Consider the following 12,985-nt stretch of genomic DNA (forward strand, 5'->3'; position numbering starts at 1 on the left):
GACGTTTCAATATGTCTGATTCCTAATTAGAAGTTATGATGAATGAAGACCGCTTTCCACATCAGCGATTTGTCCGTCAAAGTAGCAAATCCTTGGGGGCAAAATGTGACCCTCACTAACCATCCCTCTCTGATGGGTAAGTTCCCCTATCTACTCTGTCATTGTCTACAAGCTTTCGCAATCCAGAAATATTTGTTTTTGAGTTATAGCTTATTTTAAGTTTTGTAAAAACCGAGGATAGTGGCAAATATTTTTACTCGGTGTTTGCTATAAGTTTTTTTTTTTTTTTTTTTTTTTTTTTTTGAATTTTTTTTTATTTAAGATTATTCGTCGTGTTTTTGAGTGCGGCTCAAGTTAACTCATAAAGTTTAGACTAATTAGAAGAAATTAAATTACAGTTTCAAAAATATGACTAAAATAAAATTAGTGGACTTACATATATCTAGGAACAATTGCTGAAAAATAACGTATTTCGTGGAAGGAGGGAGTACTTGAGATAACTAAATTGCGATTACACATTATGTAGTCTTTACACCAAATAGCGACAATAAAGTAATCCCGATTAGCAGGCCATGAGAAATATAGGTTATACGTATCTGATGTCACAGTAAATATGAAAGGAGAGCTTCGAGCTAGGAGAGCATCGAGCTACGAAAACAACTCAGGATGATGGTTAGTAATTAATGATGGAAAGAGAAAAACTTATTCACAGTCTGTATTCACTTATAATGAGTGTCCCCAAGTGTTTGCAAAGTCCAGTTCTTGAAGAATTTCTCAATTTTTATCATAACTTTCTACTTTAAGTACATTTTTAAGAAAGGATGTTAAAAAGAAGTATGTGATTTTTAGATTGTTTATTTTAGTGTTTTATTTTTAGATCATGTGTATCTCGCATCAGTTTTGTAAATTTTATGAAATTTCAACATTCTTTAAAAATGAAAATAACAAGTTCTTCGAATAGAAGGTACCAAATTTTATGGAAGTGGAACAAAAACATACCAGTTTCAATAAAAATTTAGCTCTAATTTTATTGCTTTGAAATTATGATTTATTCAGCGAGGCATTAAAATCTATAAAAAAATCTGTAATCCCAATTGAATTATTTTTTCACTTGCATGTAGTATATACCCCTCAAAAATTAAAACACCATTATAAATTATATCATGAATAAGCTTCCTCAAAGTGATAGGTTTCAGCTACATCGCTTCAGTTATTTACATTTTTACAACAAACAAGAAACACAATGCATATATATATATATATTTATATTTATCTCTATATATAAAATCAAAAGTATAAGAATTCCAAAACTTAGATTATTAAAGTCGCGTAGTATGCTGCAAAATTAATGAAATAATCAAACGATAATAACTAAATTAGCACTGTTGAATACTGCTGGCTAAGTGCATAAATTATAATTGATTAAAAATATAATCAAAACGTAACAAAATAAAATAATAAACAAAAAATAATAAATAATTGAAAATTCTTTGGTCTTTTTCAAGGAGCAGCTGAAAGAATTTCTATATAGCCATGTTTACGAATTATTTGGATGATTATCAAATTAAATTCATAAAAAAAGAACAAAAGTGAGTGTTAAAGAAATAATTTTTAAGCGATTTGAAATAACACTGCAATATCATTAAAAAACTTCAATGTTATTAAAGAAGGCCAATAAACATTAAAATTAAAACTTTTTTAAATAATCATAAAGATATAATTTGCTGCGTCGTCAAATCATACTATTAAAAAATTAAACAACTAAATATTAGAACTTTTGAAATTATAAAACAGAAAAGCAACTTAGCAGATTTAGAAGCAGTTTGGAAAAGCAATAACATTTCAAAGCGTATTTAATGAAAGAGATGGCAAAATGCTAAATGACTTTGGACAGCTAGTTAGACACCTTTCATTTGGAATCCGCTAACCCTGAAACAAAACAAGGGACAATGGGCAAAGACATAGAAATGGGGAAGTGATTTAAGAAGCAGCTAGGTATTTTCACTGAACTTTTGAATTCTTTAAAAAAAATTCTGAATTTTTGATCAACTAAAAAGGGAGAAGATGTAACATTTAGAATTTAGTAATGTGTGAATGCTAACATTTCACATTCAGTGTTTATCAGTTTCAGAATGGCAACAGTTTGGATGTCCGTAATAAGAGAAGTACGTTAGTATTGCAGTTTTGTATGATATTTAATAATCTATGCTTATAAATAAATAGCTTTGGCAGTTAAAAGTGTCTTCTTTTTATTTTATAATTATAAAACAATATATATATATATATAATGATTTTAATGAATCCAGATAAAGTAATTTCACGGGTCTAGCTACAAATTGATAATTATTGAAATGAATCTGCGTTTGTTACTTTTAAATCGATTAGTTGTTTTTTTAATAACAGGATCAATTAAAAAAAAATCAGTATCTCACGCTTTGCCAAATGGTTATAAACTGGAGCGTGGAAAATAAAAATATTTAATACCTGACAGTGGTAACAAATTTGTTTTACATCTCTGAGTTTCCTGACTAAATTTTAATTAGTTAGCCACTGAATCGTATGCTAGGTGCATCTACAAAATAAATGAATTTTACGAAAAATCAAGAAATTCGGTCAGCGGGCAGGAAGACAAAATTTTCGGTGCAAAAATTGACATTGGTCCCAGTGGATAAAAAGACACTGAAGTTGGTGCTGATGATTGATTTAATTCACCACTCTACTAATAGTTTCAAATGTAAACAAACGGTGACCTCGTTCGACCTAGCGAATCTTTTAAAAATTGTTCATAAATCCTACAACTATAGAATTCAGTTTAACTAAATGCATAAAAACATTAACCGGAACATAAGAACAACATAATACAACCACTTTTAAAGCCAAAAATGCATAGTATACCGACATATAAGAATAAAGAGACTGAGCTCACCGAGCTGGGTAACAGAGTGGAAATATATATATATATATATATGTGTGTATATAGATGTATATCTTTTGCTTCGTACAAGAAAATAATAAAAAAAAAATTCCATATGCAGGAGGAACGTGAAAAGGCTTAAACATAAACTCAGAAGTTTGCAAAGTTAATTAATCTTGACGGAAAGTGAAAATTGCGCTAAAAACTATGTTTTAAAATTATTCCGTAAGCTTCTCATGAAATTTTAACAAAATTTCATGTTTCAGCATAATTTGAGTCGTAATGGAAGTATGGAAAAAATTCTGTATTTCATTTCAGAAAAAGTCGATATTTTGTCAAAATACGTATGTCAAAACAATGCTATATATAAATCTAATATATGTCTTAAATTGCGTTTTTGAGACATTAAAAACGCAAGTTGTTTTTCGTAAACCTGTTCTTTTTTTTTTTAGTGCTCTGGCTTGTAAATTTCTAGCATCTGAACTTTTCTCTTAATAAGGCTATGGAATTTTAAATTATGGTTATTAATATGTGAGTCAGTACTTCATGGATTACTTAGTTTCTTCAAGAAACTAACTGAGTCTCCAATGGTTCAAAGATTAAATACAATACTGCTTCACAGAAAAACAGTTTAATAATATTTATTACTATACAACAAACTGTGTATATAGAGATTATTATAACATAAGAGAACAACTCGGAGTATTTACTTATCGTTTATCTTTGTGGTTTACGATTATTATACTGCATGTAATTAGGATGATGTATTGCTTTGATACTATCCACTTATCTTTCTCAATTGCAAAGTTCTTGCGCATTCTTCATCTTCACAGAATTGAATAAATTTTCTGATGCTGGATGTTTTTGCTTCACAGATACTTGATTAATCAACACCTTGGAGTTCACGCCAAATTCAAGACCCCGAATTCGTAACAATTAATTCGAATAATGTCTTTCCTGGCGTCTGGCTCTAAGAAGGAAATTGCGGGATTCATTCATTCCGTCAGCTTCCCAGACGTACTCCGTGACCCAGAATTGAAAGCTGGGATTTTCTGCCTTCTTAGAAAATGACTAATCATCCGGCTTTCTCTGCGGCAGAAGGTACAAGGAATGAATGGCACGTAAAGAGTAAACAAACAAACAGTGCGGGCATCTGGAAGACATCCAATAGTGTTAATGGGTTGAAAGTTTTGCGCTCAGCACGCGGTGGGTATGAAGACAAAAATACTTTGTATGCGGAACAAGCCAGTAAAACTTTTCGGTGAGTGCGCGTAGATGTTAACTTCAGTCTATGCAATAACCTAATATTAGATGTTTAGAAAGTAAAATAATGCTTAACAAGAATGATCGAATTCAGATGAACAAACTTAATACCAACATGACCATAAAAAATATATTATTCACTAAAATTTAAGTCATTAAGATAAAAAAAATTATAGTTATATGCTTTTAAAATTTTAACATGAATTACCATTAAAATATTAATTTAAAATAACACAAAGATGATGTTTAGATATTTTTAAAAGGACCCGCATATGTTCCAAAAAGAATGATTTTGCAAGCGATCGTAATTTTTAACCCAAATCATCGTTTGATGTACTCAAATGCGAACTGCTTTAAATATGAGACAAATGCACAGATTTTAAATCGAAATCAGATACAGTAACTGTCTCCAAACAGGTATGCTGTCTCCAAACACTAACTGCCTCCAGACAAATACACTAACTGTTTCCAAACAGGTGTGACCTTCTATAAGAAAAACGCAGTGAAATTCTTAGAATTTAATGCAAAGCAATATTACTCATTCTGAAGATAATAACTGCTGAACATCGCATTTATAGAAACTATTCGAAGAATAAGTATAGTTTTAAAACTCTTTAAAACATAAAAAGTTACTAACTGGAAAAAACAAAAGACACATAATGTCTTTAAATAATAAGAATAGGAATGTTTGTGTTTGAATCATAAACGAAGATTTAAGTCTCATAAAAACTAAAAAGCATAATGTCCATCACCTTTTGCCTAGACATGTGGTTAAACATTTACCACAGTGCAGGAGATTTTTAGTCTTTTGTCGCAGGCAAATAAAAATATATCGTGATTTTTCTAGGCAAAATTAAATTAACTAAATAATTGTAATAAAATGCCGCCCAGGCGGGAAACCGGTTAATGACTCTGACTGCCGTGCCGAAGGGCCCGGGCTCAAATCATGGAGAAGGGATGGATGTAATTTGCCCGTCCCTTCACAGAAGGCAAAGATGGCCCACCTGTTAGTCGCTTCCATAGTAAAGTAGTGACCAATGCCTATTAACAGCTAGAGTCCGCCATTGGATCAATAACAACAACAACAAAAATTGTAATAATAAAGATCTATCCCGAAGATTCCGGAATCTTGGTTCCATTCATTCATAACATGTTTTAACAAAGAACTTGGAATTGTTACTTGATTTCTAGCGCGGGAGAACTGGAATTAAGAACAATCGAACACAAAACTAATATTTGTTTTGTAGTTTATGAATCTAATATACTGAGTTAAATCCTATTTAAAGACGAAATTCTTTATCCACAGAGCCATCAAAGACTATAAGAGACCACCGCTTTCCATCTTCTGTTTAATTACACATTATTTAATGCATCTAAATCTGCCTCTAATGATTTAAAAAAAAAAAAAAAAAATACGGAAGAAACCGGTATTAAACCTGAATTTTCTCTCACATTCTCTCTAAACTCTCCTGCTGTTTCGCCAGTGGAATATTGAGCTTTGACCAAAAAAAGTGTTCTAAGCATGGACCTAAATATGAAGTCTAAAGAAAGCAGTGCGAGAGGGATGGAGCAAAATAGAATAGCTCACACTATAAAAGTTACTCGCTGGTCTCGGAAATCAAAATATAGCTTGATAGTCCAGAAGAACGACAATCAAATAAAACATTTATTTAGGAGATAGTTATTTTGATTTAAAATAATTTACTATTATTATAAAGAAAACCATTTCTACGAATAGATAAATATGTTTTATATTATCTGAAATATACACGATTTCTTAACTTCTGTGTATACTCATTAACGGTTCACTTATTTACGCTTCCAATTTTTTGTTTCGTAAAAAGAAGCGGCCGAGACGTTTAACTATTTAGTTACATACAAAAATTATGGCGGAAAGTTATTAAGTAAGTCATAAACTGGTATGATATTTTTGAAAATATCAGCCAGTGTTTTCCATTGTATAATAGCAAATTACAGAACCATCTTAATTCCTGATTTTCGATAGTTTCTAAATACCAGCTGTACATGCGTACTTCAGTTTTCAAAATGTCAGTGGAACTCGAAAATTGTAGAAGAGAGGAGCAGCATGTTGTTATCCTTTCTTTCTCGGGGGGGGGATGAGGCAAAATGACTTCGTGCGAAAGATATCCACAAAGAAATGTATCCGGTTTATGTGGATAGAAATGTTTATTACATAAATCCGTGCACAAGTAAGAATGGAAAATTTCTCAAGGTCGCTCCAAAGTTTGCAATGAAAACATGAATGGGCGTCTTGTTCATATTCAGACAGGCTCATAGTATAGAAGAAAGAAGAATCCATAAATGTACTGTTCACTATCATTAGAAGTAGTTCTTGTTTGATCCACTACAAACTATCTCGGAAGTAGGCGCTTTACACATGATGGAGATGTTTAAGATGAAGATCTAATGTGGCTGAGACAGAAACCATAAGAATTTTATGCAGCTGTTACTGAAGCACTGATAAAACGATGAGAACAAGTGAATAAATAATTATAAAGAGTATGTTCCAAATTAAAAATAGTTTTGAGGTGTGCATCTCGTTAAGTTGTTTTGTAACTGCCTTTATGACTACCTTATTGAATTTTCTTCTCACAATATACGTGCAGTAGGATTTTGAAGAACAACAAGAATGAATTACATCACTATAGTACACATGACATTATGTTTTTCTAGCTGAGAATAGGAAATGTTATAAATCATGCCCTGTCTCTCTTTGAATTATAGCTTATATTTCTTATATAAACATAACAGCAAATATAGTGTTATTTCATAGGAGCATTATTTATTAATTACTTTCATAATATAATAAGATTGTACGTAAGAATCATATTTTCTTAATTTAATAATTCTACTTTTATCTAACCATGAAATTATTTTGGAATATTCACAGAAAATGATCAGAATCACTTATGTCAATATTTTAATTTGCTTTCCAATTTAGGAAAGAAAGCCATCGAGAATTCAGTCCTAGGAAGCAATCTATTGCATTCACAGAAAACGACACATGCCCACTTATTTATGTGAAGATTTAGCGGCAATTTCTTATAACTACGATATATTATCGCTGTTGCTATATCCTTGTAAAACTTAGGGTTATGAACTGTATTCTTTTCTTACCTTCTTTTGCTGAGAACTCCAGTATAATAGTCCATAAACAGTAGAAGAAGAAGGGTATATTTTCCTTCTCACTTAAGCTCCACATCTATATTGCTATGCTTCACAACCTATGTTTATGTTTATGGGTAATTCAGATTTTTCATCTGAGAAGCTCTTAATCACTATATTTTATCCATTACTAAACATTTTATCCATGGAGCAATACTATTAGATGACAGAAGCTTAAATAAAGGAACAACGACTAATTAATTATCTTTAAGACTTTTCTCATTTGTGTGTTTTTTATAGAAAGATTATGTAGATTGTAATTCCTTTTAACGAATCAATTTGTGTATTAAACGACAAAAGGGAGAGAATGTAACTTCTGAATCAGACAGAAGTCCTTGCAGATGAAAAACATGCCTCCAATAATAATTAAACATTGGCTTTCACTCTCATGCCTTAATTTCTGTTTACAACTTCTCTAAGTAGTTTTCAACATACGGCACATTTTTCAATACACAACGAACCTTTCAAAATATAATCCTATTCACCCTACTTCGTTATTCTTATAGATTGCTTTTGTGATAGTTCAGTACAAACGTTAGGAAATCGCTTTAAGTATGGAACCAACATCGCGATCAAAATGGGCATGTAAAATTACTTTGCCGTCCTTTGCATTGTATTAAATTATATTCGTTTGAATTATTTTTCTTTTTAACATACAGAAAAGTACTGAAGCAATAAAAATTAATTTATATTTCAGAAATTCGAGGTTTTATTTCTGAATATGTTAAGCAATTTAACGAACTCGCTTTGTTAAAACGTCATTGTTAGTTAAATCCATACAAACCTTTTTTTACATTTGTTTAAATACGTAAGCTGAAAGTAGTTTTATTAATTTAGTTGTAATTAAACTGGGAATATATGACAGAAATTATACAGAAATAAACCATTCGGATCTTGATTTGGGTAAAGGTTTACAAGACTTTGCAAGTAGTTGATGTGACCAAGTTAAAGAGTTATCAGTTGAATAAAATATTTATCAACCAGGAAGTAATATAAGTACACTTATATTATTTAATATAAGTGTTAATTAATTTAAACTTGCAATTAATTAATTTAAATTTAATATACAATTAATTAATTTAAACTTGCAATTAATATGCAATAATGAACTTATTTATAAATACGAAGTCAGTTGTTCTTTTAGCAAATAAGGAAAGGTATTTAGAAACAGCATGATACTTCTTTCAGTTATCATAAATTAAAAGGTTCTAGAAATATCTCTAGTGCTGAAGTACTTGTAAAATTAAATTAACAAAATGTTCGAATTTTAATACAAAACTTAATTTTGTTACTGGTATGGCATTTGACACGAACATTAAATTAAATGCTGTGCCTAGTTCTAGCATTGGAATCTCTCGAACTCTCAGCATATATGAATAATAAAGAATAGCTAATCCCATTTCGGTAAATTTTTTTACAGAGTAAAATTTACCATATTATTGTAAGTCTTCTTAGCTATCAATCAAATCTTTGGCTCTATAGGTAGATTATCATATACATAAGAGAAAAAGGAGATAAATCCAAACCAAAAAACTTAGAAAAAACACTAAATATACCACAAAAAAAGGTTTAATACCATATTTAACAGTTATGGAATTTATTGCCATTCATTCCCATAACTATCTCTTTGTGGATCTTTGAGATCCCATTTTAGAATTTTGCAATTGTTTCTCAAGTCTGTGAATTTACTTTTCCTTTAATTACCTCGCTGATTACTACTGATTGTAGACAACGTTAATTACTTAGTAGACTATTTTAGTCACGCAACTTATACTAATCTATAAATGCAATCTCACAACTTCGGAAAAGTTGGTATGCAATCTATCATAGAATATTTTATCTGAATGATAATATGCAGATATTACATTTCAACCATGAATAAATTCTGTAAAGGTAATTTCTCATGTAGTAGCGTTTGTTTCAATACGATAAATTGCTTCAGTCTTAAATTTCGTGTAATATACGAAACAAATTTAAATTTAAATGCTTCTAGTTTGGAAGACAAGCGAAACAGCAGCGTATATTATTTCGTGAGCTCAAAATTATATGCTGATTTAAATAGCATAAGAGCAAAGTTACAATAAAAGTATAATTTACAACAAAAATAATGTAATACATAAATAAATAAATAAAATAAATACCTGATGATTTCATTTACTTAGTATTAAGATTTCTATTTACTTCTGAACCTGAAAATAGAATGAAAAATAATGTATATAATTAAAATTTGCATGATATTATTAGTTTGTCTTTTGTCTCATATTCATTAGAAAATAAATCTTTCTTGGTTATTAATATTTTTTCCTATAAATTCGGTAACGAGTGTAAGTAAACTTAAAATAGCTTAGCACTTGAAATGCGGGTAAAGGAAAAATATTGAATGCAAAAACGAGGCAATCATCGTCTATATCATTGTTTCCAAGATTGCACTCTTATTTCAGTAACAAATAGAGCAATAAAAAAAAAAAAAAAATCTGAAATGTTTCAGATTTTAAATTACGTCCAAAGGGGCGTTTTTTAACATTTTGTGTGTTACCTTTCTTTATTAAATATCATGTTCCTCTCACTTAAACCATAAGATCCAGTGCAACAGCAATATCGCAAAATAGTTTTAAAACGAGCATATCTTTAGAATTTCCAATACAGAGACTCACGCGCTGGAGATAAAAATGTTTTTTCTGCACAACGTTGCCATTGCTCGCTTTGAAATCCTTGAATTTGTTAATCAAAAATTCGTCAAAGTTTTAAAAAATAGGAAATCGATCATAAAACAAATTTCAAATTTCAAATTTGGTCTTCCACATGCTCATATTCGTTGGAGGATTACGTTATTCAAAATTCGATGACTCTATGTACCGTTATTTTATGACAATGTGAGAAATATACATACATTTACGCAGATTTTCATTATTTAATTTCTTCAAATATAATGCAGGGCTCTAACATTTTATGGCAACAGTTTGAAAAGTGAACCGACATTTATCCGTCCGACGCAAAATGCCAAAACGAAACTAATAGTCCTTCGGGATTCAAATCCCTTTGGACTAAAAATGAATGATATGCATTCTCCATAGAGAAAGTACTTGATGTATGGAAAAGTAGCTGAGCGCGAACTTACAGAACGCAAAATTTAAAGCCAACTTGAACTAATGCAAAAATGGTAAATAATTTATAATTAAAAATGTACTAAGCTCTGGCTTCTTTTTAACAAACAAATTTATTTCTTTTCATGATTTTTATATTTAACTTAATCTGAATTTATTTATTTATTGAGAAACCAGTTGTTTAAAGTAAATGGCTTGGACTATCTTGGGTTTCGTTTGACAAGTTAATGATTTAAGAATCCCTGCTCGGTGTTATATTGCAAGTATCTTCTTCTTCTTTACGATCGTTCGCTATTACGGAAGACCTTGTAAGGTATATTTTTATTATATAACAGTTATTTTAATTTCAATATGGTTTCCTATCGGTTCTTGCTTCCACTTACAACTTCCTACCAGAATGAGGTTTTAGAAGCGCGTTGAAAGCAAATAAGATAGAAGCAGTATTTCAATTTACTTAGAGAACGCTAGCAATCCTGAGTAGTGCGTGTTTGCCTTTGAGCTAAATTTTTCTTGAAGCTGTTACATCCGGCCGTATATTACGTACATTTTGATATTCCCTGGATAGTTTAAATTAAGCACCAACCACGTTAGATAATTGTGTTAGCTTCGCTTGAGTCTCTTAGTTAAGTTTTAATTTAGTTCTTATTTCTTTTTCTCAGTTTAAGCCCAAGTAGAGGCTTTGTTGTAAGGCCCGAGAAAGGGGACAATTGTTCATCTTATTTTGAGTGAAATAAAGGGTAGTTAAACCTTCTTGAGCCTACGACTTTATTTATTTATCCTCGACATTTACTTCAGCAAAATGAGTGAAAAATTTCCCTGTAATTGTTGCATATTGTGCATAACTGTTTTTTCGTTTACCCGACCAAATAATAATCTAAGAAAACTATCACAGACGCGAAGAACCATATGGATTCTGCACCATGACAATGCTTCTAACCACGCTCAGAAATTTGTCATGCATTTTACTTGCTATATTCTTCATTCTGCGATTAATTAAGATTATTTAACATCTATGGGGTCAATGTTTTCCGACATTCGAGCAATAGAATGTGACCCGAAGGAAACGCGGATTGACAGAACCCAAACAGATATTATTCCAATGTTTCCGGGAATTCCAGGAATATAAGTATATATGATCAAGGAAACAAGTATATATGATCTTACATACATCGTGGGATAAAGTGATGAAATAAACCTTTCTTAGTATTTTTCATGAACGTTTCGAGCATAGGTCTATTCACATTCCGTAGTTTGCTTTCTAGTAAACTTTCAGCCGCTAAACAAGTAGTAAACTCTTGCCGAATGCGGGAGTTACGTCATTCACACATTGAGTGTACGGCAAAATGGCGTTCCGCAAAGTTAACTTTCTACAGAAGAATGTATTAGCTGTAATTCAGATTAAGAATGTACGTAAAATTCATACGAACCTAAATATTATTGCAATTACAATGAGAAAACGAAGCAAATTTTAACTGAAAGGATTTCTATTGCTGTTTTAAATAAATAGGTACATGATGCAAGCATTTTTTTTAGTAGCTGATGGCTTTTGCTTGGAACAGTGTCTAACACAATAAATGTTTCACGGTAAGGAGTAAAACTTTTTTTAATGTCCCTCTTCTTCAAAATCAGATAGGTCTTGTGCTTTTTTAACAATTCGTTTAGTTTCTTGTAGGATAACGGCTATTTACCTTCTTCACTATCGCTGTTTTCACCTTTGGCCGATGTTATAAGATTATCCAATTTTTCATTTGTCATTTCACGATCGACATTCTCCACTGATTTTCTAATTTACCATTCTTCCATATCTGAAAATCCTCCACTGGCTATTGTTTCTGCAGTTTGTTAGATTTCCTTGGCTTCATTTTTTAGTCGATGGAAATCTTTTAAAATTTTTGACAACTTCTGGCTACCGTTGATGCCAGCAAGCATACATTGTTGATGCTGTCACCTGTTCCCATGAGAATTTAATTATTTCAATGCAATGTCTTATGCTGAATTCCTCTAAAAAGTCCATTAGTACTTTGTGCTTTCTTTCGACTTGTGTTTTATGTGTAGAGATGTAAACACGCCTGAAATAACAGGTTTTGAATGCTTTTCCCATTCCTTGATCCATTGGTTGGATTAAGGAAGTGTTTTCCGGCCGAAGGAGTAAAACCTCTTAAATTGGATGTAATATTATAAATTATTTTCTCCCGCCTTCCAGCAAGCCTTCATGGTTTAATGGTGGTACACTCGGCGCGTATTCGAGAGGTCCAGGGTTCGAGTCCGGTGAGGGCACTGCACATTTTTCACCTCTCCAGCATCAAAAAACCTAATGATACTACAGTGCTTCAATATCGCATCCTGGAGCATTATCGAGAGTTGGGAGAAAGGTCAGATTTTGATGTGCGAAATAATATTTGATTTCTTTAATGAACGAATTTTCATATTAATTAAAGAGGACCATAGCAACGTAGTCGACTCTCTTCAGCGTACCGGGTATTATAGATAGAAATTCTAGCGTTGGACAAATTAATTG

The 12,985-nt window shown here is 31.2% G+C and overlaps 1 long non-coding RNA gene across 1 annotated transcript in view; it reads right to left on the minus strand.

The window, feature by feature from the left end:
- LOC118194797 (uncharacterized) overlaps nt 1-12,985 on the minus strand; it is a 711,088-nt gene that overhangs the window by 172,283 nt on the left and 525,820 nt on the right. The window contains exon 5 of the long non-coding RNA XR_015041019.1: nt 9,505-9,552. This is a non-coding gene — a long non-coding RNA (uncharacterized LOC118194797). The remainder of the gene's footprint in view (nt 1-9,504; nt 9,553-12,985) is intronic.

The sequence above is a fragment of the Stegodyphus dumicola genome, chromosome 5 (assembly GCF_044657685.1).
Source record: "Stegodyphus dumicola isolate Sdum_Otavi_A_Nest chromosome 5, ASM4465768v1".
NCBI classification, from domain to species: domain Eukaryota; kingdom Metazoa; phylum Arthropoda; class Arachnida; order Araneae; family Eresidae; genus Stegodyphus; species Stegodyphus dumicola.